Raw genomic sequence first — 26,295 nt, 5'->3', positions numbered from 1 at the left:
GTATGGGGTGCCATTGGTTACACGTCTCGGTCACCTTTTGTTCGCACTGAATGCACTTTGAACAATGGACGTTACATTTCAGACGTGTGGCTCTACCCTTCAATCGATCCCTGCGAAACGCTACATTCCAGCAGGATAATGCACGACAGCATGTTGCAGGTCCTGTACGGGCCTTTCTGAATACAGAAAATGTTCGACTGCTTCCCTGGCCATTGGACTCTCCAGATCTCTCACCAATTGAAAACGTCTGGTCAATGGTGGCCGGGCAACTGTCTGGTCACAATACGCCAGTCACTACTCTTGATGAACTGTGGTATCGTGTTGAAGCTGCATGGGCAGCTGTGCCTGTACACACCATCCGAGCTCTGTTTGACTCAATGCCCACGCGTATCAAGGCCGAAATTACGGCCAGAGGTGGTTGTTCTGGGTACTGACTTCTCAGGATCTATGCACCAAAATTACGTGAAAATGTAATCTCATGTCAGTTCTAGTATAATATATTTGTCCAATGAATATCCGTTTATCATCTGCATTTCTTCTTGGAGTAGCAATTTTAATGGCCAATAGCGTACATTTCTTTACTACACTTAGTACAGGGTTGTTATAATTAACCTTTCGCTCCTGGAGCAAGAGGAAAACTATTTACCACATTGGTACCCAACTTAATAAGAATTGTGCGCTGCAGGGTTTGTGTCGTTAGTAGTGTTAGTGTCTTCACTTGCTGTTACGCGCTGAAAATGAGAAGCGTCTATGTACGTTACAGTTGCAGACAGCCACCATAGGTCTGACCTAGGTCAGCAGAGCTTTACTCGTGAAGAAGTTTTATCAAAACCACAGTAACAGTGCTTGTGCCCTTCTCGAGAATTGACGTGTTAAAGGAATATGGAGAGCTCCCCTTTCCGCAATGGAGTTGAAGAAGATGTTTCCCGAGCTCCAATTAAACGACGCTTTAGGAACTGCTCCAAACATAGTTGAAGAAGTTGATGTTGCCATGGTTGAAAAGGCTACATGAGGTGAGTCACGACAGCGAACTTTACGTGGTCCACCGTTTGAAAAGTGCTGCGAACAGCTGTGAAATGGTATCCGTAGTACGATCCCATGTCTGTCGCGGACGCAGATGGTCGCCACATTGAGCAGTATGTAAACATGAAATGTAGAGAGGGTAAGGAAGGGAAGGCGGGGTGGAAAATTGTGACGGCTATCTGCACAGGCATTATTGTAATGCAATGGCGAACGTTGAAAAATTATGCTGGACTGGGACTCGAACCCGCATTTAGGGCTTCTCATGAGCGGTTGCCTTGACAGCAACGGTTTTCCGGACATGGTCCCTGGCTGCCTCAGATTTCCAAATTATCGCACGCTGCACTCCTCGTCCATTAAACTCACTGATCGCAAATTCTGATTCCTGCAGGAGTTCCACACTGAAACATACGTAGAGGAGTCGTTAGCGTCTTTTTCAGAAATGTATGGATGTGAGTAGTGTCCTGTCTGACAGAACTGAAACCACTCAGATTACATACACTAAGCAACTTTGTAACCTCGATCGTAAAGGTGGTACGAATTAACAAACTTTGCCCTCTCATGTGGAAATTAAAATGTGCTTCTCTCAATAGTTTATTCGTTATTTCTCCGCCGCATGTCCTCCAAATGTTTCCAGTAAGTTTCATTGTCATACGATCAACCAGCTTTCGTGGAGGCCTTCTCAAGTACCGATAGTTTAATTATAACGACCCTCTGCATACTCAGTTTCAAAGCCTCAGAGCCTATAGCTCATAATATCGCGTCGAACATCTTTTGCCCGGCATAGTGCATCAATTCGACTTCGCATGGACTCAGCATGTCGTTGAAGGTTCCCTGCAGAAGTACTGAGCTTTGCTGCCTCCATAGCCGTCCGTAACTGCGAAAATGTTGCCACTGCAAGATTTTGTGCACGAACTCACCCCTCGATTACGCCCCGTAAATGTTCGATGGGATTCGTGTCAGGAGATCTGGATGGCCAAATCATTCGCTCGAACTGTCCAGGATATTCTTCAAACCAACGGCAGTCAAGTGACACGGCTCGTTGACACCCATAAAAATTCCATTTTTGTTTGGGAACATGAAGTCCATGAATGGCTGCAAATGGTCTGGAAGTAGCTGAACACAACCATTTCCTGTCAATGTTCGCTTCAGTTGGGCCAGAGAACCCAGTGAATTCCATGCAAACACAGCCCACACCATTACTGTCCCACCACCAGCAGTGTCATCTTGACAACGTGGGTCCATGGCTACGTGGGGTGTGCGCCACACTCTAACCCTACCATCAGCTCCTAACAATTGAAATCTGCACTCATCTGACCAGGCCACAGTTTTCCAGTCGGCGAGGGTACAGCCGACGCGGTCACGAGCCCAGGAGAGCTGCTACAGGTCATGTCGTCCTGTTAGCAAATAAACTCACGTCGGTCGTCTGCTGTCATAGCCCATTAACGCCAAATTTCACCGCTCTGTCCTAACGGATACATTCGTCGGACATTCCACATTGGTTTGTGCTGTTATTTCACGCAGTGTTCCCTGTCTGTTAGCACTGACAACTCTGCTCAAACGGCGCTGCTCTCATTCGTTAAGTGAGAACCGTCGGCCTCTGCATTGTCCATGGTGAGAGGTAATGCCTATAATCTGGTATTCGGACAAACTCTTGACACTGTATCTCGGAATACTGAATTCCCTAACGATTTTCAAAATGAAATGTCCCATGCGTCTAGCTCCAGCTACCATTCCGCGTTCAGAGTCTGTTGGTTCCAGTCGTGCGGCCATAATCATGTCGCGAACCATTTCAATGAATCGCCTGACCACAAATTACAGCTCCGCCAATGCACTGCCCCTTTATACCTTGTGTGTGCGATACTATCACTGTCTGTATATGTGTATATCGATATCGCATGACTTTTGACACCTCAGTGTATCTGGATCGAGAGCGGTTCCTGTCAAGTTTAGATTGGAGAAGGACCGCAGTATGTTTTAGTTAACGTCCATGCTGCCATATGGATTTTTTTGGTCAGGGTGGGTGTGAGTCTGGTGGGTCTAGTTCTCTTGCCAGGCGCAGTGGCTGGTTGCCGAGATAGAGAGGAGCGGCTCAGCCCTGGCGGTGATGCAGCCAGCACTGGCGGGTGTTTGCTTTCGCTGCTGTTAGCGGGCCGTTTATTGCGCGCAGGCCACTTTGCGCCCGTCGGCCCGTCTAATGGGCCCAGGCAGCCAGCCTGCGCCAAGCCAGCTGCTGTACAAGCTAATCTGTGGGCGGGTTCTCATACCGCAAACGCGCAGCACAGTCCAGCACACTGTGGGCACGGTCACAGCGAAACGCCTTGTCAGGGTTTCAGTTATCTACTTTAGAGGCTCTTTCCAGAAAACCCAGCCTGTGCCAGCTACATATTACATCTTGGAAGACCGTGAAAGAAATGCTTGTATTACAAAGTATATATGACAAGGATTCAGTCCTCCTCTGCTGTTGGACCTGTGGATTGAAACAACGTCGGAAGTACAAGGAGAATTCAGGAGTTCGGTTAAAATGTAGAGTGAAAGCATTCAGTGATGAGAATCCATGATGACTTCGCTTCCTCAGTGAAAGTAAGGAAGAAGTGCGGAAATTGTTGAATGGGATCAATGGAGCAGGTATTATGGACTGAGAGTAAACCGAAGAAAGATGAAGGTAGTGAGCAGTAGCAGAAATGAGATCAGGGTTAAAAGAAATGAGATAAACAATAAACTCAACATCAAAACTGGAGACCCCAAGTAGACGAAGTAATTCTAGCACCTTGAAGGCAAAATAACATATGAAGCAAGTAGGACATAAAACTGAGCTAGCAGTGGAAAAGACGGAGTTCCTGCCCAAAAGAAGTCTACACATCAAATATAGATCTGAAGTTGAGGAAGAAGGTTCAGAGAATATACGACTGGAGAACAGCGAATCGAAGCGTTTGAGACGTGGTTCTGAAGAAGGTTCAAATTCAAATGGCTCTGAGCACTATAAGATTTAACTTCTGGGGTTATCAGTCCCATAGAACTTAGAACCACTTCAACCTAACTAACCTAAGGACATCACACACATCACATCCATGACCGAGGCAGGATTCGAAACTGCGACCGTAGCGGTCGCGCGGTTCCAGACTGTAGCGCCTAGAACCGCTCGGCCACCCTCGCCGGCCTCTGAAGAAGGATGTTAAAAATAAGGTGGACTGATAAGATAAGGAATGATGAGATTCTCTGCAGAATCAGGTAGGAAAGGAAAACGCAGGAAAAACTGGCAGATGAAGTGACAGAAGGACATACGTTAACACATGGAGGAAGCTGTAGAGGGTAAAAATTGCAGGAAAAGACAGATAGTGGAAGATATCTAATAAATAACTGAAAATACGTTGAGTGTAAATGGAGACATTGGCACAGGAGACTAAGTCATGTCAGGTCGCAACAAAACAGTCAGAAGATGGATCAAAAGGAAAGGCTCAGTGCCAAAAGGACATGATCTGTTTACATTTGCTCTCAATAAAACGGATGGGTTGGAAATCGACTCTTTATTTCTCTAACCTAAGTTGTATAAATATCAGTGACTAACAAAATCACTGATTTTCCTCCACCGGTTACGGCACTTCACTCTCAGAAATGAAGATATTCTAAATAATAGAATAGAAAATGGCTGCTGTAATGTATCTGTATATGCTTATATTTAAAGCAGTACGTTTATATCTATATATGTATGTCCATCTTCTCCCAAACCCATAGATCGAGTTCAACCAAACAAACTTCATGAGTATTAGCACTGTGCGATTTATAAACCCCTTGTGCCAGGAACAGAAATACAAGCAAAACGAATTTTTCCAGCCCCTACAGTATAGGCAACACTACACAACAGGCTTTTTGTGTGGGAATAGTATTGACCTGCCTTATCGACCTGTTTTGCAGCACAGGCTACCAATCAGAAGCAAAAAAATTATTTTTCAGCACCTGATATGTAGGGTTCCTTGGACAACAGATATGTTGGAGTAGTATCAGCCAGCTTTGTCGACCAGTTCTGCAAGAATGAGTGGACAAGGTTGAGCAGAGAGGGGAGGGAGGATGTGGGTAGTAAGACAGGAGGTGAGGATGAGGTGAACGGAGTAAAGAAGAGAGGATATGAACAGAGAGGGGGCGAAGGTATTGGATGGAGAGAGGAGAGAGAAGGGGATGCCTAGAGAGAGAGGATCAGACTGACAGAGAGAGGAACAGGATGTAGAAGATAGTCAGACAGAGAGGGGAGGAGGTTTGTTGAGTGGGCAGTATTGACGTACCTTGCAAGGACTAAAAATGCAGATGGCTTCAGTTGAGCAGAGAGAAGGGGTTGGAAAAATATTGATAATGAGAGAGGAGTAGGATATGGTGGTCAGAGAGAATGTGAAGGACAATGAGGTGGGCATGAGAGAGTGGAGGAGGAGATGGACAGAGAGAGGGGGGCAAGAAGGGGGTGGACAAAGAGAGTTGGGAGGAGGTAGGCAGAGAGATAGTGGAGGAGGCTATGGGAATGCAGAGGAGGATGAGATAGATGGAGAGAGCAGAGAGTAGGAGATGAACAGAGAGACAGGGGAGGATGAGATGGACAGAGGTAATAAGGACAACGATGATGAGATGGACAGAGGGAGTGAGGGTGATGATGAGATGGACAGAGAGATGGTGGCAGAAAAGATGAGCAGAGAGAAGGGTGACAAAGGATGGATGAAGGGGTGGGAGGTGGAAGATGTGGGGAAAGGGTGGGGGGGGGGGGGTGAGTAATAGTGACAGTGCCTGGAAAAAACAGTGCATAAGTATATAAAACAGCATGCACAATATGTGTGTCTGGGAGCTCATCCCCAAACCCTTGGATCACTTTCATGTAAATTGGTAATGCAAGCAGAAAACTTCATGAATTACAGTAATGTAGAGGTTAGAGCATTCTATCTCCAATAGTAATTATAGTAGTTGAGATATAAGCAAAAACACACCTTTCCAACCCCTAACATGTAGGCTGTTGTACACAATAGCCATGTTTTGTGGAGATAGTCTCAACCTGCCTTATCAACCTGCCTTGCACGGCACCCTACATGTAAGGGACAAGAAACAGTTTTCCAGCTTTTGACATGCAGGCTGCCCTGCGCAACAGGTGAATTGTATTATAGTAGTACCTGCCAGCCTTTCCAGTGGGATTTGCAGGGCTGCCTGAATGTCAGTGCCAAAAAATTGCATTCAAGTTCATGAAATATAGGGTGCTCTTCATGATAGACCTGTTGTGAGACTAGTATTGGTCTGCTTCATCGATTTGTTTTGTAATAGCTACAAGTGTAGGTGGATTCACTGAGGGGAAGGTTGATTTGGATACAAGGAGGATGGTTAGAGAGAGAGAAAGAGGGTATGGACAGAGAGAATGGGGCAGAAGGTGATGGATAGGGAGAGTGGGGGGGGGGGGGGGGGGGAAGGAGATAAGGGAAAAGAGAGAGGGCAGGAGGGAAAAGGTAGGGAGTTGGGAGCAGGATGATAAGGACAGGGGAGGGGGGCAGGAGGAGATGAATAAGGAGATTGGTTCAGGACAAGATGAATAGTGAGAGGTTTGGAGGAGAAGATCCACAGAGAGACGGGGTAGGAGGATATGGGCAAGGGGAGAGAAGGAGTTGGAGATGGACAGAGATATGGGAGAACAGGAGATGGACCAAGAGAAAAAGGGGAGGAAGAGATGAACAGAGAGAGAGAGAGGAGGTAGACAGTAAGAGGGAGAAGAGAAGATGGACAGAGAGAGGGCAGGGGGAGATGGACAGAGGGTGAGGGGAGAAGGAGATGGGCGGAGAGGGGGGACTGAATTGCACAGAGAGGGGGAAGATGAATAGATGGACAATCAATAGAAAGATGGGGTAGAGGAGAGGGACAGACAGAAGGAGGGAAGGAGGTGATCAAACAGAGTGGGGGGTGAGGGGGAGATGCAGAAGGCGGGTGGAAGTTGTAAAGGGGTAATTGACAGGTGAAAAAGGAAGAGGAAGTGGGGGAGATGTACAGAGACAGGGGTATGAGGATATAGGCAGAGGGAGAGGAAAGAAGAGACGGAGAGAGTGGTGAAGAGAGAATGTGTACAGGGGTTGCCATAGTGTTGTATCAGTTTTGCAGCACCTTCCTCAACGAAGGCAGCCGCCTGTGCTTTCCGCCCACTTTTTTTTTGCTGGTCTTGAATTCGTTGTATGTGCTAAAATGTTGCCTACATAGATAGCGGTACATGTGAGTAGAGATAAACATCAGAGAGATCCAAATCTGGTCAGTATAGTGGGTGAATAAACACTTCTCACCGAAAACGCTGCAGAGGAGTCCTCATTGCTGTCATAGTGTGCGGCCAGGACCCGTCATGCAGATGGAAAAGCGAGAAAGGTACATTACGTGGGGTTGCACGAAATCAGGCGAAACCTCGCAGTGGGCACACATACATGGCAGAAGACGCTATTGTTCTAGGCATATTTACGTCCCCAAGCGCACTCAGAACTGAAAAGACCGAAACGACGAGATCGACAGGCATGCTAGAGACATTGCCCAATACATCTGTGCAAAACGTCTTCGGATTTTCGCTGTTGTTTCCATTTCGCCACACAATGAGGCTTACTTTCTGCATAGCCCTTATTTTGGTAGCTACACTACTGGCCATTAAAACTGCTACACCGAGAAGAAATGCAGATGATAAATGGGTATTCATTGGACAAATATATTATACTAGAACTGACATGTGATTAAATTTTCACACAATTTGGATGCATAGATCCTGAGAAATCAGTGTCCAGAACAACCACCTCTGGCCGTAATAATGGCCTTGATACGCCTGAGCGTTGAGTCAAACAGAGCTTGGATGGCGTGTACAGGTACAGCTGCCCATCCAGCTTCTTTAAGAGTAGTGACCGGCGTATTGTGACGAGCCAGTTACCCGGCCACCATTGACCAGACGTTTTCAATTGGTGAGAGATCAGGAGAATCTGCTGGCCATGGCAGCAGTCGAACATTTTCTGTATCCAGAAAGGCCCGTACAGGACCTGCAACATGCGGTCGTGCATTATCCTGCTGAAATGTGGGGTTTCGCAGGGATCAAATGAAGGGTTGAGCCACGGGTCGTAACACATCTGAAATGTAACGTCCACTGTTCAAAGTGCCATCAATGAGAACAAGAGGTGACCGAGACGTGTACCCAATGGCACCCCATACCGTCACGTCGGGTGATACGTCAGTATGGCGATGACGAATATACGCTTCCAATGTGCGTTCACCGCGATGTTGCCAAACACGGATGCGACCATCATGATACTGTAAACAGAACCTGGATTCACCCGAAAAAATGACGTTTTGCCATTAGTGCACGCAGGTTCGTCGTTGAGTATACCATCTCAGGCGCTCCTGTCTGTGATGCAGCGTCAAGGGTAACCGCAGCCATCGTCTCCGAGCTGATAGTCCATGTTGCTGCAAATGTCGTCGAACTGTTCGTGCAGATGGTTGTTACCTTGCAAACGTCCCCATCTGTTGACTCAGGGATCGAGACGTGGCTGCACGATCCGTTACAGCCATGCGGATAAGATGCCTGTCATCTCGACTGCTAATGGTTCGAGGCCGTTGGGATCCAGCACGGCGTTCCGTATTACCCTCCTGAACCCACCGATTCCATATTCTGCTAACAGTCATTGGATCTCGACCAACGCGAGCAGCAGTTTCGCAATACGATAAACCACAATCGCGATGGGCTACAATCCGACCTTTATCAAAGTCGGAAACGTGATGGTACGCATTTCTCCTCCTTACACGAGGCATCACAACAACGTTTCACCAGGCAACGCCGGTCAACTGCTATTTGTATATGAGAAATCGGTTGCAAACTTTCCTCATGTCAGCACGTTGTAGGTGTCGCTACCGGCTCCAACCTTGTGTGAATGCTCTGAAAAGCTAATCATTTGCATATCACAGCATCTTGTTCCTGTCGGCTAAATTTCGCCTCTGTAGCACATCATCTTCGTGGTGTAGCAATTTTAATGGCCAGTAGTGTACTAATTTTCTGCCAAGTTAATTTGACTTTTTGTTATTTGTTTGCAGTTCTACCTCGTTTTATGTATATGCATCAAACGGTCTTAAATATGTTTCTTTAAATAACTATGTGTGGAAATTCTGAATAAAAAACGAGTGAGCCGGCCGGAGTGGCCGAGCTGTTCTAGGCGCTACAGTCTGGAACCGCGCGACCGCTACGTTCGCAGGTTCGAATCCTGCCTCGGGCATGGATGTGTGTGATGTCCTTAGGTTAGTTAGGTTTAAGTAGTTCTGAGTTCTAGGGGACTGATGACCTCAGAAGTTAAGTCCAATAGTGATCAGAGCCATTTGAACCAAAAAACGAGTGAAGAACATTGTAATGAGAAGTTTGGCTATCACACTATTTGTAAGCTCTGATACAACGTAGTTACTTCTAAATTATATTGGTAGTAGCCAATTGAAACACATCAACCATCATTTGCATGGTGGAAAACTTCAAACCATTGTATACAAAAAAATTATAATTTCGTTTACAACCCTCTCACTCTCACTTCTGGCTCGCCACCTCCCTCCCCCCCCCCCCCCCCCTATCTTTCTTATTAACATCTATGCTTTATCTTATACAAGCAGTTGTGCATCGCTAAGGTTATCTTAAATCGCGTAGCAACATGAAACGACTCACTGATTGCTTCCAGTTTTCAACAAGAGACTTCGTTGTAACAACAATATTAATGTGTGCAGATGATGAAATCATATTTCATGTATTGATGTTGGTGAAATACGCCTCCCTTACGGAAAAAAACCTGAAGTTTTTGCTATCGTGCAACGTTTTGTAAAAACATTTTGACTAATGGAATACAATAATTTGAGGAATTTACGAGAAGAAAACGGTTTAAGCCCTAATGAGATCAACTGCTGTTTTTTTAAAATGGTTCAAATGGCTCTGGGCACTATGGGACTCAACTGCTGTGGTCATCAGTCCCCTAGAACTTAGAACTACTTACACCTAACTAACCTAAGGACATCACACACATCCATGCCCGAGGCAGGATTCGAACCTGCTACCGTAGCAGTCGCACGGTTCCGGCCTGCGCGCCTAGAACCGCGAGGTCACAGCGGCCGGCGCTGTTTTTTTAAACTACTGATTTCTCTAGCAGGCTAACATACCATGAATTAGAGTAAAAATAACGTAATGTCAGTTGTCCAATACAGTCATCATTGTCGAAAAGAGTTAGCAAGCAGCAGGTAATAAAAGTCAGAAAAAATTTGGACACACATTCGGTTACGAAACGTTGGATCTTTCTCTTAATAGCAGCAAACTATCACTAAATATTTCATTCAGTGATTTTTAGTGGCAACACGATCGAAACAAAAATGACAAGAACATAATTTGAACTTAATTAACACGCTTGTGACATTTGAAAATAACGAATGCAATATGCGAGTAAAAGAAATAAGAAAATCTCAGATACGATTTCAGAAAAGAATTACCTTTTCCCTTGAAGTTGTGCATGATGAGGAGCTATTCACAGTGTTTCGTAAAAAAGAAAATGCAGCGTACGTCTCTTTAATTACCTAAATTTTGTATATCCTACTTTTTTAATCATTGAATTATATTTTTGGAGGCATTTTATAATACTTTTGAGTTACATCTCGTTGTGTTTACCAACGAATGCAAATCATAAATTTTATCTTATATTTTGATATTTTTGGCATCGATGACAAATGTGCCAGGAAGAGAGACCCGTACCATCGAGAGTAGTTGCTGTTACTGAAGAAGCAGTCTTGCTCGCAGCAACTAAACAGACTTGTCACAGGGCCAAATAGGTTTAGAGAAGCTATGGCAGAAATTACAACACAGATTATCAATATGTTAGAACAATTCATTAAAAGAAACTTCGTAGTACTCACAAGGGGAGGCCGCCAATTGTGAAATTCAGATTGGATTCATACTGCGCATAATAAAAGCTCATGGCCAAAGGTGTAATGTGGCAAAGCAACAAGATGCACTTCTCAGCCGTTGTCGAGAAAATCGACAGTTAAAAGAAACCGTTGCGGTGCAATACTCTCTACGAATAATAGATTTCTAGAGCGTCGTGGCGCAGCGGTAAGCGCTCGGGTTCGTAATCCGAAGGTCGCCGGATCGAGTCTCGCGCCACGCAATTTATTTTATTATTAGTTTTTTGTAATTCAAATATACTATTAATGAATTGCTTATGCATGCTGGTGAAGGCGGATCGCTCTCCAATTGTACCGCCTCCATTTTTCCTTTTTTTTAACAGGGTGTACCAAAGCTCTCCCGTGCCCACTGATTTTCGACGATGTTATAAGTTGCGCTAGGGACCGCATCTACCTTCTTTCGAAGTTAGCAGGCAACTACGCTGTTATGCGGCGGCTCGTTTCGGCCCATTCAACATCTGTCCTTCAACGAGCGAGTAACGGAGTTTATATTTCATACCTGCCACAGCGAATTTGTGTTCGTGGGGTCTCTATTCTAATTCGAACGTTTGACTTACGCTATACGTATTCGTTTCGGAATATCGTTTCTACGTCTTCCGTTAACTATACGTGGTTAACATTATGAAGACAATTAATAACATTTGTGAAATACAACTTTGTTTGCGGAAAAAATAATGGTGCTCGAAGTCGCCAGTTTTTCCACGACAAACGACTTTCAACAACTTATTATATGCATAACTATTGCAACTGATTGCCGGGAATTATATATATATATATATATATATATATATATATATATATATATATACAGACACATTTGAATTACAAAAAACAAATACTAAAAAAAATTGCATGGTGCGAGATTCGATCCGGCGACTTTCGGATTACGAACCCGAGCGCTTACCGCTGCGCCACGACGCTCTAGAAACCTATTAATCGTAGAGAGTATTGCACCGCAACGGTTTCTTTTAACTGTCGATTTTCTCGGCAACGGCTGAGAAGTGCATCTTGGTGCTTTGCCACATTACACCTCTGGCCATGAGCTTTTATTATGCGCAGTATGAATCCAATCTGAATTTCACAATTGGCGGCCTCCCCTTGTCAGCTAAAGTACGAAGAAATTTCGTAGCACTCAGCTAAAGTATGAAGACAATGCGTAACAATGTTGTTAAATGTTCACCTGCACAAAAAAAACCTCCGAACACTTGTCGAGAGCTGAATAAAGTGAACAATGACTAGACACGGGACTGACGTGGTCCTGCGGTACTGTGGATGCTGGACGCTGATACCGGACGGATGGATGTATAACTTGGGTGACGTAAGGCAGTTCTGGTCGCTCTCTTTGGCGTCCCACCATAACTATGTTGCCCCTCTCCGTAGGACGGCCCTGTGGAGGCTCTCTGTCTTATGCTGCGTACTGTATCTTTCGGTGGACCAAATAATAAAAATATGAAACAATGTGCTTCTTTTGTGTAACCTAATTCTCGATCTCAACGAGGCTGCGTCATTTTATGCTCATAAGAACCGAAAATAAGACATTTACTGTTTCTTTCCTTAAACATTTAAATATACCCGCTGAGTGGAAGGAGAGGGCAGCAGCTAAGCCATGCCCCCCTCCCTAGTGCGACCCACTCTTGAGTATCTCGTGTTCGCCTTTCCAGATACAGTCTCCGGTTCGACCCTATTTGCGACAAATTTTCGCAATGAATTAGTACTGTTAACGACTCCCTAATTTGGTAATGTTAAGGCCGTGTTGTCGACAGCCTCAAGTGGTCGCTTAATACCAGAACCTGTGCATTCAGTGCAAACAAGCACTCCTCCTCCGCTTTATAATCATGTCTTCCTCAAGTTAGTGGACTGCAGTGCCTTTTTGCGAACTATAAGCAATAATTAAAGACCCTGGACTTAAAAAGCGCGTTAAAGCTCGTGGATTGTATTTTGTGAATTTTTTTAAAAACAGTAGAACTTGTTAATCGATTACAGTCTCTCTGTTAATATCATAAAATAACTTCCATTTACGGTCGTCGTGCCAGTTCAGCTGTTAATCATTTCAGACGTAAAATGAAGCATACACCTGCCTTAACATTCTTTAAAGTCGCTTAAAAATGTACTTATATAACACAGTCATCCAGCGATGATGCTGTGAGCTAAAAATACACGAACGTGTTTCTCCATAAATAGTTCTTTAGCACTTTTCAAAGCGTCTCTGTACTATTTGGCCATGAATATTTTCTAGAATTCAGGAAATCTGGAGCCTATTTGCAGTATCTTTTACCGAAGTCTCGTTCCAGTAGCACATTGAAGCTCCGATCATCGATTTTTTCGCTATGTACGTTATTACTTGACCACACATGTGAAATTTTCTCTTGAAGTCATGTCCCTGTAATATCTCACCGAAACCTTTCGTGCCCAGACAAATCTCCAAAATCACGTAACCAGCTTCATAAGTTACATAGTAGCAAAATTCAGTAAAGTCAGAGATATTGTTTCGTATTACGCACGCGTAATAACTTGGGCTTATGAATGTTCGTATTTTCTGTAAGATATCAATATGAAAATCTTCTCTTAAAACTTAAAACTGTTCGCCCGCATTGTGAAAATTATCACTCCAAATGTTGCGAAGCTAAATAATAATTTTTTCATTATATCTGTTCAGTGCTTCGAATCTCCACATTAGTTCTCTTCAAGAACTATCTTCACTCACTGCTGGTCATAGAACGAAGATTTTTTTTTACAGAAAACAACATTTTAACGATCTGCTCACTAGCTCAGATACAACAATATAACAGCATTTTTACAAGGCATTTTATTTCAGTTTTAAACGGAGGAGTAGCACGACAACGTGTTCCAACTACGAAGGAGCTCTCTAGCCGCCTATACTAAAGTTACCTATGACGCAGAGATGTCCATAGACAGCTGGAACACCACATCGCCTCTCATGGTGGATATCAAACAGATAGAATACATACCCAAAATCAGTACAACTGTTGCAGTAACTTTAACAATGTAATTACTCAAATAAATATCTATCAATTCTTCTCTGGCGTCGCTCAGCTGAAATTTTGTACTTAACTAGCTTACCTTCCGCTGCTGTGCTGGTGTATACTGTATGGCTGCAGAGATTTTTTTGCTTTGTTTTCATTTCATCGAATTTTTATGTTGTTCACAAATTGCAACACTTTCCAAGCTTTTCACGCAAATTCAGGCCATATAAGCATGGTCTTTCCCGAATGTACTTCTGACCAAAAAGCGATTCTGGTAGCTGGAGTCCGAAGTTTCTGTTAATCATGACTTTTGTGTTCCAGTGGAGATATATTCATAGCAACTTTCATCCCCTTACAAATATTTCTTTATATCTAACCGAGGAGTGAAACATTAGGGTTTCCTAAATTTAGCTTTAAATTTTTTTTAATGTAACGAAAACATTTTCTAAAAATTTTCATCGCCTATTGCATTTCCTTAGGGGTTCAATTTCCAGATACACTGAAACAAGTATTTTTTTATATCCAAACGAGAAGTCAATCACCAATTATCATCGATGTAGCCTTAAAATACTATAGCAGTTGTTTAGTAATTATTTACTTTCAAAAATCTTTCACCCTCTATTTTACTCCCTTGGTGGTTGAATTTCCAAAAATGCTGAAGTGCGTTTTTTTTTTATTTTCTGACCAGCATTCGTAGTTCTGGCTTCAGAATTCCATTCATAGCGGCATACTAGCTTCAAAATTCCCTTAACAGCGACATACTTTTAAAAAGTGTTTTACCCTCTTAGAAGTGGAATTGCGGACAATCCATTCTCAAGCGACGCATACAGTATAAGATCCACACACTCACCAAACTTCAACTTTACAAAAAGAATGGTTCAAATGGCTCTGAGCACTATAGGACTCAACAGCTGAGGTCATTAGTCCCCTAGAACTTAGAACTAGTTAAACCTAACTAACCTAAGGACATCACAAACATCCATGCCCGAGGCAGGATTCGAACCTGCGACCGTAGCGGTCTCGCGGTTCCAGACTGCAGCGCCAGAACCGCGCGGCCACTTCGGCCAGCTGCTTCAACTTTACATCCTTAGCTGTTTGGACTGGGCGATGATGAGTCAATCAATCGGTCTGGCCATGTTTCACTCCCTTAGCAGCTGATTTCCCCAAAACAGTGAAACACGTATTTTTCATCTCCAACCGAGAACGCAAACACCAATTTTCAAAGTTTTAGCTTTCACAATGATCTCACATTAAAATATTTTCGTAAAACGTTTCACTCCCTATTTCACCCCCTTAGAGGTTGAATTTGCAGAATTAGTGACATGCATATGTTTTATTTCTAAGAGAGAAGTCAAATACGAATTTCACAGCTTTAGCTTTAAAAACGCTTGCACAATGAAATATTTCCACGAAAACTTTCATTCAACGTTTTACCCCCATAGGGACTGAATGTCCAAAAACAATGAAACACGTGTCATATTATTTCTAACTGTGTAGCCAAATTTAAAATTTCGTAGAATTAGCTTTAAATATTCTTTCATTGTAAAACAGTTTTATAAAAAATCTCATCCCTTTTTTCCCCTCTTAGGGGTTAAATTTCCAAAAATAAAGGAAAATGTATTTTTTTTTTTTTGTAACCGTCAAGTCAAATACCAATGTTCATAAATGTAGCTTTAAAAATACTTCAGTAGTTCTTCAGAAATGATGTATTTTCGAAGAAAGCTTTCACCTACTATTTCACGTCAATGGGGTTAAATTTCAAAAAATGCTGGAACACCCAATTTCTTTATTTCTAACCGAGAAATCAAATACCAGTTGTCATAGGTCTAGCTTCAAAATTGTGTTAAAGGTGAAATTAAAAGAAAAAACCTATTTCACCCCTTAGGATTGAAATTACGAATAAACCCTTCTTAAACGACGCCTAGGATATAAGATACACACGTTCTCAAAATTTCAAGTTTCCATCCTTAGTGGTTTAGTGTGGGTGATCTTGAACCAGTCAGTCAGTCTGCCAGGACGTTGCCTTTTATGTATAGAGATGTCTCATGAATGTTTCATTTCTAAACATTACAAGTACTGCTCAAGTGTGTGGGATTGCCTTCCTCCTCCTCAGGTCGGACTGAATTCATAGGCGTGCTGCTGGATTTGTTAACAGAATGTTCGAACAGCAAGTGAATATTTCAGAAATTCTCCATGAACTTAATTGCGAATCCCTGAAGAAAAAAAATTTCCTTTTCGAGTAACGTTACCGAGAAAATTTAGAAAACCGGCACTTGAAACAGCCTACTTAACCATTCTACTGCCACTAATGTACAGGGCGCTGAAGACCTTGCTGTCGTGCGCCCACAAAACCCCTCTACTACTACTATTACTAATGCACATCTCGCGTAAGGACAGCGAAGGCCAAATAAGAGAAATTATTTGTGCTCGTGTGGAAGCATAAAGACTGCCGCATTTCCGTCACTTAATTCATGAGTGAAACAAGAAAGGGATTGACCAGCAGTGTCTCGCTGTTGCGTTCTCTCTTCCCGAGCACTGGGTCCTGGGTTCGATTCCCGGTAGGGTCAAGGATTTTTCACCTGCCTCTAGATGACTGGGTGTTTGTGTTGTCCTCATCATTTCATCATCATTCATGAAAGTGACGAGGCTGGACTGAGCAAAGGTTGGGAATTTGTAGGGGCGCTGATAACCGCGCAGTTGAGCGCCCCACAAACCAAACATCATCATCATTGACCAGCAGTGGTACAAAGTACCCTTCGTCATCCACCGTAAGGTGCCTTAAGGAGTACGTCATACACGTACATGTAGTTTGCAGATCGTCCAACTACTTCGTGATGTTCGCCTCTGATCTCAGCTTCCATGCGCGCAGAATCGTGCGAGGGAGATGTCTGGGCGAACGAGACGGAGCTCGTTAATTGGTGCTACAGAGCTGAGGTGTGGTAAGGTAAGGCGGCGCATTGTGTGCAGACGAGGCGGCGTGTGGCGTGTGGGAAGCGGCCTGGGCAGCTCGCAGCTCGCGAAGGCCGCCGGCTTCCCACAGGGACGCTCCACTGCGCCGGAGGCAGGCGCTCCAGCATCGAGTCGGCGCGCATCGCCGGAAGCCTGTCCAGATAACGAGGCGGCGGCCTCGGCTGCGTACTGCACGCTCCCAGCACCGCGCTGCGCCAGCCGGTACGTCGACGATAAGGTCATTTCCGTAGAAATGTTGGAACACGTGAGGCAATACTGATCCTACGACTTATCTTAGAAAATAGATTAAGGAAAGGCAAACCTAAGTTTCTAGCATTTGTAGACTTAGAGAAAGCTTTTGACAATCTTGACTGGAATACTCTCTTTCAAATTCTTAAGGTGGCAAGGGTAAAATACAGGAAGCGAAAGGCTATTTACAATTTGTACAGAAACCAGATGGCAGTTATAAGAGTCGAGGGGCACGAAAGGGAAGCAGTGGTAGGGAGAGGAGTGAGACAGGGTTGTAGCCTCTCCCCAATGTTATTCAATCTGTATATTGAGCAAGCTGTAAAGGAAACAAAAGAAAAATTCGGACTAGGTATTAAAATCCATGGAGAAGAAATTAAAACTTTGATGTTTCCCGATGACATTGTAATTCTGTCAGAGACAGCAAAGGACTTGGAAGAGCATTTGGACGGAATGGACAGTGTCTTGAAAGGAGGATATAAGACGAACATCAACAAAAGCAAAACGAGGATAATGGAATGTAGCCGAATTAAATCGGGTGATGCTGAGGGAACTAGATTAAGAAATGAGACGCTTAAAGTAGTAAATGAGTTTTCCTATTTGGGGAGCAAAATAACTGATGATGGTCGAAGTAGAGAGGATATAAAATGTAGACTGGCAATGGCAAGGAAAGCGTTTCTGAAGAAGAGAAATTTGTTAACATCGAGTATAGATTTAAGTGTCAGGAAGTCTTTTCTGAAAGTATTTATGTGTAGTGTAGCCATGTATCGAAGTGAAACGTGGACGATAAATAGTTTAGACAAGAAGAGCTTTCGAAATGTGGTGCTACAGGAGAATGCTGAACATTAGACGATTCAAATGGCTCTGAGCACTATGGAACTTAACATCTTAGGTCATCAGGCCCTAGAACTTAGAACTACTTAAACCTAACTAACCTAAGGACATCACACACATCCATGCCCGAGGCAGAAGATTAGATGGGTAGAACACATAAGTAATGAGGAGGTATTGAATAGAATTGGAGAGAATAGGACTTTGTGGCACAACTTGACTAGAAGAAGGGATCGGTTGGTAGGGCGTATTCTGAGGCATCAAGGCATCACCAATTTAGTATTGAAGGGCAGCGTGGAGGGTAAAAATCGTTGAGGGAGACCAAGAGATGAATACACGAAACAGATTCAGAAGGATGCAGTAGGTACTGGGAGATGAAGAACCTTGCACAGGATAGAGTAGCATGGAGAGCGGCATCAAACCAGTATCTGGACTGAAGACCACAAACACAACAACAACAACAACAACAACAACAACAAGGTCATGAGAGACGGAGCACAACCTGGTATACGACAACCATTGGCAAGGAAAATCGTCTCTGCCATTCAAAGGCAAAAACGCAATTACACTAATAATGATCCAAAACATTATGACCATTGCCCACCGCGAGATTAATTCAGCGTGGTAGATTTGCGGGAACGTGACACAAGTAAGGAAATATAGAAGCGGAGCAGACGAATGGGGGATCATTTAAGGAACGATACTAGCCAAAAATGGGGAAACGGCACCTCGGAAACGGCAGTTCCCTTTGTACTGGAGCTTGTCTGGTCTGAGGGCAGTCCAGTGTGACCATAGCGGTACAATGTTCTGCTGCCTGTCACCCTATCCCATCGGACATGAAGTTACACTCATCATCTGGTCTGCTGTCCATGGACCGTAAATGCGACGGTGTTATCTAGGCAGATGTTTCGTAGCCTAATTGAAAGCTTCATTTAACAACAGTTTGACAATGGGAGATTTACAGAACATGAAAGCGTATAATGAGATAAATTGGGCGTATACTGTGCAGTAAGACAAATGAATGGGCAGCCATGTTCAAATTTTTGTAACATGTGTACTTTAATTTGGGAAGTTTGACACGAAGTCACCTTACTGTAAAAAAAAAAAAAAAGAAAAAAGAAACACTTCACTCCGTCTTCCGGCGCCTACCGGGACCATCCGACCGCCGTGTCCTCCTCAGGGAGGATGCGGATAGGAGGGGCATGGGGTCAGCACACCGCTCTCCAGGTCGTTATGACGGTAATCCTGACCGAAGCCGCTACTATTCGGTCGAGTAGCTCCTCAATTGGCATCACGAGGCTGAGTGCATCCCGAAAAATCGCAACAGCGCATGGCAGCCTGAATGGTCACCCATCCAAGTGCCGAACACGCCCGACAGTGCTTAACTTCGGTGATCTCACGGGAACCGGTGTAGCCACTGCGGCAAGGCCGTTGCCTACCTTGCTGTAAGACAGGTAATAATACACGAAATCATCTACATCTACATGGATACTCTGCAAATCACATTTAAGTGCCTGGCAGAGGGTTCATCGAACCACCTTCACAATTCTCTATTATTCCAATCTCGTATATCTTTCCATTCGAACTCTGATTACCCTTATTTTATCGTGATGATTGTTCCTCCCTATGTAGGTTGGTGTCAACAAAATATTTTCGCATTCGGAGGAGAAAGTTGGAGATTGGAATTTCGTGAGAAGATTCCGTCGCAACGAAAAACGCCTTTCTTTTAACGATTTCCAACCAAAATCCTGTATCATTTCAGTGACACTCTCTTCCATATTTCGCGATAATACAAAACGTGCTGCCTTTCTTTGAACTTTTTCGATGTACTCCGTCAGTCCTATCTGGTAAGGATCTCACACCGTGCAGCAGTCTTCTAAAAGACGACGAACAAGCGTTGTGTAGGCTGTCTCCTTAGTAGGTCTGTTACATTTTCTAAGTGTGCTGCCAGTAAAACATTAAAAAAGCACTTTATAGTAAACGATTATACGTCCACTCCCTAGAGAGAGCGAGGTATGGTTCTAAATCTACATCTACATATATACCCCGCTAGCCACCAAGCGGTGTGAGGCGGAGGGCACTATTCGCCCCAATGTCACATTTCCCCCCATTTCCACTCGCGGATCGCGCGAGGGAAAAACGAATGTCTGAACCCCGTCTAATTTCCCATATCTTTGAATGGCGATCACTGCGCGATCTGAAAGTTGGTGGTAATATTATATGCTCTACATCCTCGGCGAAGAACGGATTTTGCAATTTGGTGAGCAGCCCCTTCCGTTTAGCTCGTCATCTGTCTGCAAGTGTGTAAAACTTCAAACTTTCCATGAGATTTGTAACGCTCTCGCGATGGCTAAATGTACCAGTCACGAATCTTGCCGCTCTTCTTTACACGGTTGAGCGAGAGAACGATGAGATGCTAGCCATAAGATCCGAATTACGAAAACAGGCGCTGAGACTGAAGGGAAACGCTTACCTCAACACATTTTGTGACGTCGCGATTCAGGGTACTCACGGTACAAACGGTGTAATGGAGCGTTAGCAACCAACGTCTCACTGCTACTGTGGCATCCACCACTAATAAACCGCCGCAACGAGCAGCCCTGGCCGCACTGCTATAATATCGCAGGCCGTCCTCGAGCGTGCCCCCTTCAAAACACAACGACTGGCCACCCATAACACTCAGCGATTGGCCGCCCAGAACATACAGCGATCCCAGGCGCCTCCTTCCTATGCAGCCTTATTTAACGCCGCTTCTGACATCTACAAGCCAATTCTCATCATACTATCTTTCTGCTCCACAACTCAGAAGTGCTACGCTACGGTGCACCTGTTGTTCCATATTGATTCCACTGCATTCTGGACCTACACTAATGGCCATTAAAATTACTACACCGTGAAGATGATATGTTACAGACGCGAAATTTAACCGACAGGAAGAAGATGCTGTGATATGCAAATGATTAGCTTTTCAGAGCACTCACACAAGGTTGGCGCCGGGGACATGAGGAAAGTTTCCAACCGATTTCTCATACACAAACAGCAGTTGACCGGCGTTTCCGGGTGAAACGTTGTTGTGATGCGTTGTGATGACTCGTGTAAGGAGGAGAAATGCGTACCATCACGTATCCGACTTTGACAAAGGTCGGATTGTAGCCTATCGCGACAGCGGTTTATCGTATCGGTACGTTGCTGCTTGTGTTGGTCGAGATACAATGACTGTTAGCAGAATATGTAATCGGTGGGTTCAGGAGGGCATTACGGAACGCCGTGCTGGATCCCAACGGCCTCGAACCATTAGCAGTCGAGATGACAGGCATCTTATCCGCATGGCTGTAACGGATCGTGCAGCCACGTCTCGATCCCTGAGTCAACAAATGGGGACGTTTGCAAGGTAACAACCATCTGCACGAACAGTTCGACGACGTTTGCAGCAGCATGGACTATCAGCTCGGAGACCGTGACTGCTGCATCACAGACAGGGGCGCCTGCGATGGTGTACTCAACGACGAACCTGGGTGCACGAATGGCAAAACGTCATTTTTTCGGATGAATCCAGGTTCTGTTTACAGCATCATGATGGTCGCACCCGTGTTTGGCGACATCCCGGTGAACGCACATTGGAAGCGTGTATTCGTCATCGCCATACTGGCGTATCACCCGGCGAGATGGTATGGGGTGCCACTGGTTACACGTCTCGGTCACCTCTTGTTCGCATTGACGGCGCTTTGATCAGTGGACGTTACATTTCAGATGTGTTACGACAAGCGGCTCTACCCTTCATTCGATCTCTGCGAAACCCTGCATTTCAGCAGGACAATGCACGACCGCATGTTGCAGGTCCTGTACGGCCCTTTCTGGATACAGAAAATGTTTGACTGCTGTCCTGGCCAGTACATTCTCCAGATCTTTCAACAATTGAAAACGTCTGGGCAGTGGTGGTCGAGCAACTGGCTCGTACCAATACGCCAGTCACTACTATTGATTAACTGTGGTATCGTGTTGAAGCTGCATTGCCAGCCGAAGTGGCCGTGCGGTTAAAGGCGCTGCAGTCTGGAACCGCAAGACCGCTACGGTCGCAGGTTCGAATCCTGCCTCGGGCATGGATGTTTGTGATGTCCTTAGGTTAGTTAGGTTTAACTAGTTCTAAGCTCTAGGGGACTAATGACCTCTGCAGTTGAGTCCCATAGTGCTCAGAGCCATTTGAACCATTTTTTTGAAGCTGCATTGGCAGCTGTAACTACACACGCCATTCAAGCTCTGTTTGACTCAATGCCAACGCGTATCAAGGCCGTTATTACGGCCTGAGGCGGTTGCTCTGGGTACTGATTTCTCATGACCTAGGCACCCAAAATGGCGGGAATTTTGAATTTTGACGGGGAAAATAGGTCAATTAGGCTACGTCCACTAATCTCACCCTCCAGAAAAAATTACCGCCAAATTCAAGTTCCAACAAGATCATGCATGGAAAACTGTACTTGTCTTTATTATCATTCATTCTTATCGATTATCATTTATTAACATTCATTATCATTTAATATTTTTATATCTTGCACATGTGTATGCAGTCCAACTGTGTTAGTTCATACCCCTGCCACCAGAGAGCGCCGCCGTGACGTTATTCGGATTTAGGCGGGAAAATAGGCCAGTTGGGCTATGTCCACTAACCTAAGCCTCCAGAAAAAATGGCGGCGAACTTGAATTCCTACAAGATAATCCCTGCAAAACCTTACTTTTCTTTATTATTATTCATAATCATTTATTTTATTATTTATTAGAATTTATTATTATTTATTATTATTATTAGTTATTATTACTGGCCTACCTCCGCTACAAAATTCACGACTAATTCATATTCCAGCACGATAATGGCTGCAAAACCGTATTTCTCTTTATTATTATTATTGATTATCACTCATCATTTATTATTATTTATTATTATTATTGGTCTACCTCCAGTAGAAAATTGCATCAAATTCAAATTCTAACACGATAATAACTCGAAAACTGTACTTGTATTTTTAATTATTTACTATCATTCATTATTATTTACTCAACATGTCCGATTTTCGTGGCGAGAAAGCCATTTGCGTCACTTCCATAACAAATATCTAACACAAAATCAAATCCCAACACCATAATCGATCACATGTACCAAATAGTCATCCTACGAACTTTCGCGCTCACTTATCCTTTTTCACTGCTAACCTATCAAAATCGCTTGAAATAATAAAATGCATTTATAGTAACCTAAGTCACGTCCTTTGATTTTGCAGGGGGAAAGGGACTGAAGTCTTTATTTCAAGCAGTACGGTCATCACTTGCCCACCAACACAATCAGTACTCATCTTTGAGATTGCAGAAACGCCCAGTGCAGTCGCCACGACGTCCGCACTCCAGCTGAATTAGTTCAAATAGTCGCCACCCCCTGGCCACGCCGGAAACAGCGCAGGCCGTTGCTGTTGGCGGTGACATGAGGTGACTGGACTGGCGGCGTGCCGGGGCCGGCCTGCGCTAGCCGCTGGACCAGCGATCGCTCCCATGTCGTAAACATGTTTTCGCTGGACACTACTGGAAGTTGCCGAGGTTGACGTCACAATGGTCCCTTGTCGGTTCATCATGTGTATTCGTCGCCTCTCCACGTTTCCCGCCAAAAGTGTTTGCCTGGGAGCGGAATCCCACAACGGTCGGCCGTTCGGCTCGGGATGTGGTTCGACAAAGAACACCCCGCAACACTTTTGGCGCGAAATTTGTTTCCCTGGACACTCAAACTTGTCGATAAAGACCGTTCGATATCCACCACGTGTATTTGTGCGGCCGAGAACGCCGTGCTACACTTTTGGCGCCAAAGTTTGCTCGATAGTGGAACCCTCCATGACTGTACAAAAGTACGTTTGGTCGCCACGAGACCCCTCGCTAGGTTAATTGACTCTCTCTCGCGCGCTCGTTATAACTGGACACGCGCCGCGCCGCCGCCCCGTTCACGTCCTACCGCTTACGTCAGACACCCTCGATCGACCCCTCCATACACGCGATGGACATAGTCTTCTGTAAATATGCTAACACCCACATCGCGCATCTAACCTATCAATTACCCAAGTACGTACTTCCATTTCAATTTCAATCATATTAAATAATTCAATTAACATTTTCATATACGTATGCAAAGGTATTCAACTACCTACATTCAACTACTATTAGAGGACCAGACCGCCACCTCTTCCTAGGGACCCTCACTGCGTTTGAATTCTGTCAGTAAAGAAACGTCACTTCCGCTTTTACTACCAACCTAATAAAATTACGAGTAAAGAAAGGGCACTTGTACTAACCTCATCCACCTGACCACCACTTCCTCCTAGGATCAGGCGCCAAGTGTGAAATCTGGCAGTAAACAAACCTCACTTGCGTCTACGCTACCAAATTGCTGAAAACGAAATATACTGCCACCACCACTTCCCAGGGGGCAGGTGGTAAAAGGACTCAGCCCGCACTAGCTGATGCAAGGAGGAAGGAGTGTATTTCATTTATTTGGGAGCAATTTATTTACGGATGGAGTATACGTATCAGAGAACACACGCTCTGACATGCCCCCACAGCATACAGACATGCAAACTACTCCTACATAACTCACACACACATACATATATACATACATAACATACACACACGCTTGCTGATTACAAACCGTCAAAAAAATCACTGCACAGCCTACAGACATGTGAAGCACACCTAAATAATTCAAAACATTCACGCCCATAGAACCGAACAACTCTTAATTTCTCTAAATAAAAACCAATCTAAAATACCCCACTCCCTAATCGTCAACTATTCAAAATCATACACCTGTCTTTATTTAAACAACCAGAGATAGACAGCACCACCACCCTCTGTATTCGCTACTCAGTCCACAGTCCAGCTGACTTAGTACACAGAACCATCGACACAAGACCCTCCCCCCCCCCCCCCCCTCCCCCGACATCATCAGAATATGTGAATAGTTTCACATGTCTTTTTGAAACGTTTGCATGTCATAGGTTTCGATATGTAAGGCTGACCTAAGGCAGGTTCTGAACTCAAGTTGTGCAACACTTGGCAACACAACCACAACCATCAAGATATTCATTCCAATCCAGGCTGTAACTCCTCTCCAGATAAATTTGTCCAGTTATTTGTTAACTCACTCACAGTCTGACCAGATTACCGTTATTGTGCAAAAACCACTCAGACTGCGCTGTGCTGCTCGGGGAAGTGAGCAAGGACTGCACTCTATTTATTTCGAGCCCTTTTATTTAGGCATGGAGTATATTTATCAGAAAACACTCACACTGATCTTACTGTGGTCATGTGTCACAGCCCACAAACACGTAAACATCTTCTAATTGCACCACACAATAACAATCTGCTCTTAAATAGTGCAGTACACAATATCCGCAGACGAGCTCTGGACTCTTAAACTCTTCAAATAACGAACAGAACAGTGCACAGAGATGCCCGAAAATAGTGCAACAGACGCACCCAAACACCCTCACCCAGTACGCTACACCCAGCTGCCAAACCAAACCAAACGTCTCTGCTCGGTCTCCCCCAAACATGACCACCTCACAGCCACATTCGCGCCTAACACCCGAGTAATTCGTATCACCTGTGCGCCTTAGATTACGCTCCAGGGGAGGCTGCGCGCACGTGCAGTCTGCGGGAGGGAGGGTTCCAGAGCCTCCAACCAAGTTCAGCTTCCGCACGCTCATCACAGCTGACCAGAAAGGGCACTCTCCTCTGACACATGTGAAAGCTGCATTGTTCTTCTCATGTATACCACCGGCGTTGCAGGTCTGGACCTGCCTTCACGTCTATTGTTAGAATAGCCCTTAGCTCGTTGACACACATGATTAGTGCTGCCGCGAAAACACTTACTACTCGCCTGCAACCGAGATGGTGACGGAAAACCAATCACTCAGATCTGCGCTGCAGGGGTATGTAATGATTGACAGCACTCTATTTATTTTTTAAACAACGTATTTAACCGGACAGTATATCTATCACACGATCACAAAACACCCACCCTGATGTGCCCTAGTCCATGTTGCACAGCTCACAAACATGCACCTAACTCATAATTTCAGTACACACAATAGCAAACTGCTACTAAATAATTCTTCACACTGGTGTGTAGATACGCTCAGTACTCCAAATGACACATAGCAGAGCCTGCAGACCCGCTCGCAAAATAACTCAGCAGACTTGCACAGGTACCAGCCACCACACCTTGTCCACAGAGTCGTGAAGTCACGCATCCGTCTGGTTTCATTCCGCG

General features: G+C 44.5%; 1 pseudogene; it reads right to left on the bottom strand.

Annotated features, from left to right (window-relative positions):
• Positions 1–19,305: 19,305 nt before the first annotated feature.
• On the bottom strand, positions 19,306–19,423 carry LOC124556290 (annotated as a pseudogene).
• Between the last annotated feature and the right edge of the window lie 6,872 nt (positions 19,424–26,295).

This window comes from Schistocerca americana, chromosome 1 (assembly GCF_021461395.2).
Source record: "Schistocerca americana isolate TAMUIC-IGC-003095 chromosome 1, iqSchAmer2.1, whole genome shotgun sequence".
Classification (NCBI taxonomy): domain Eukaryota; kingdom Metazoa; phylum Arthropoda; class Insecta; order Orthoptera; family Acrididae; genus Schistocerca; species Schistocerca americana.
Note: the sequence above shows the minus strand (reverse complement) of the source record. Positions and strands in the feature narration are given on the sequence as shown.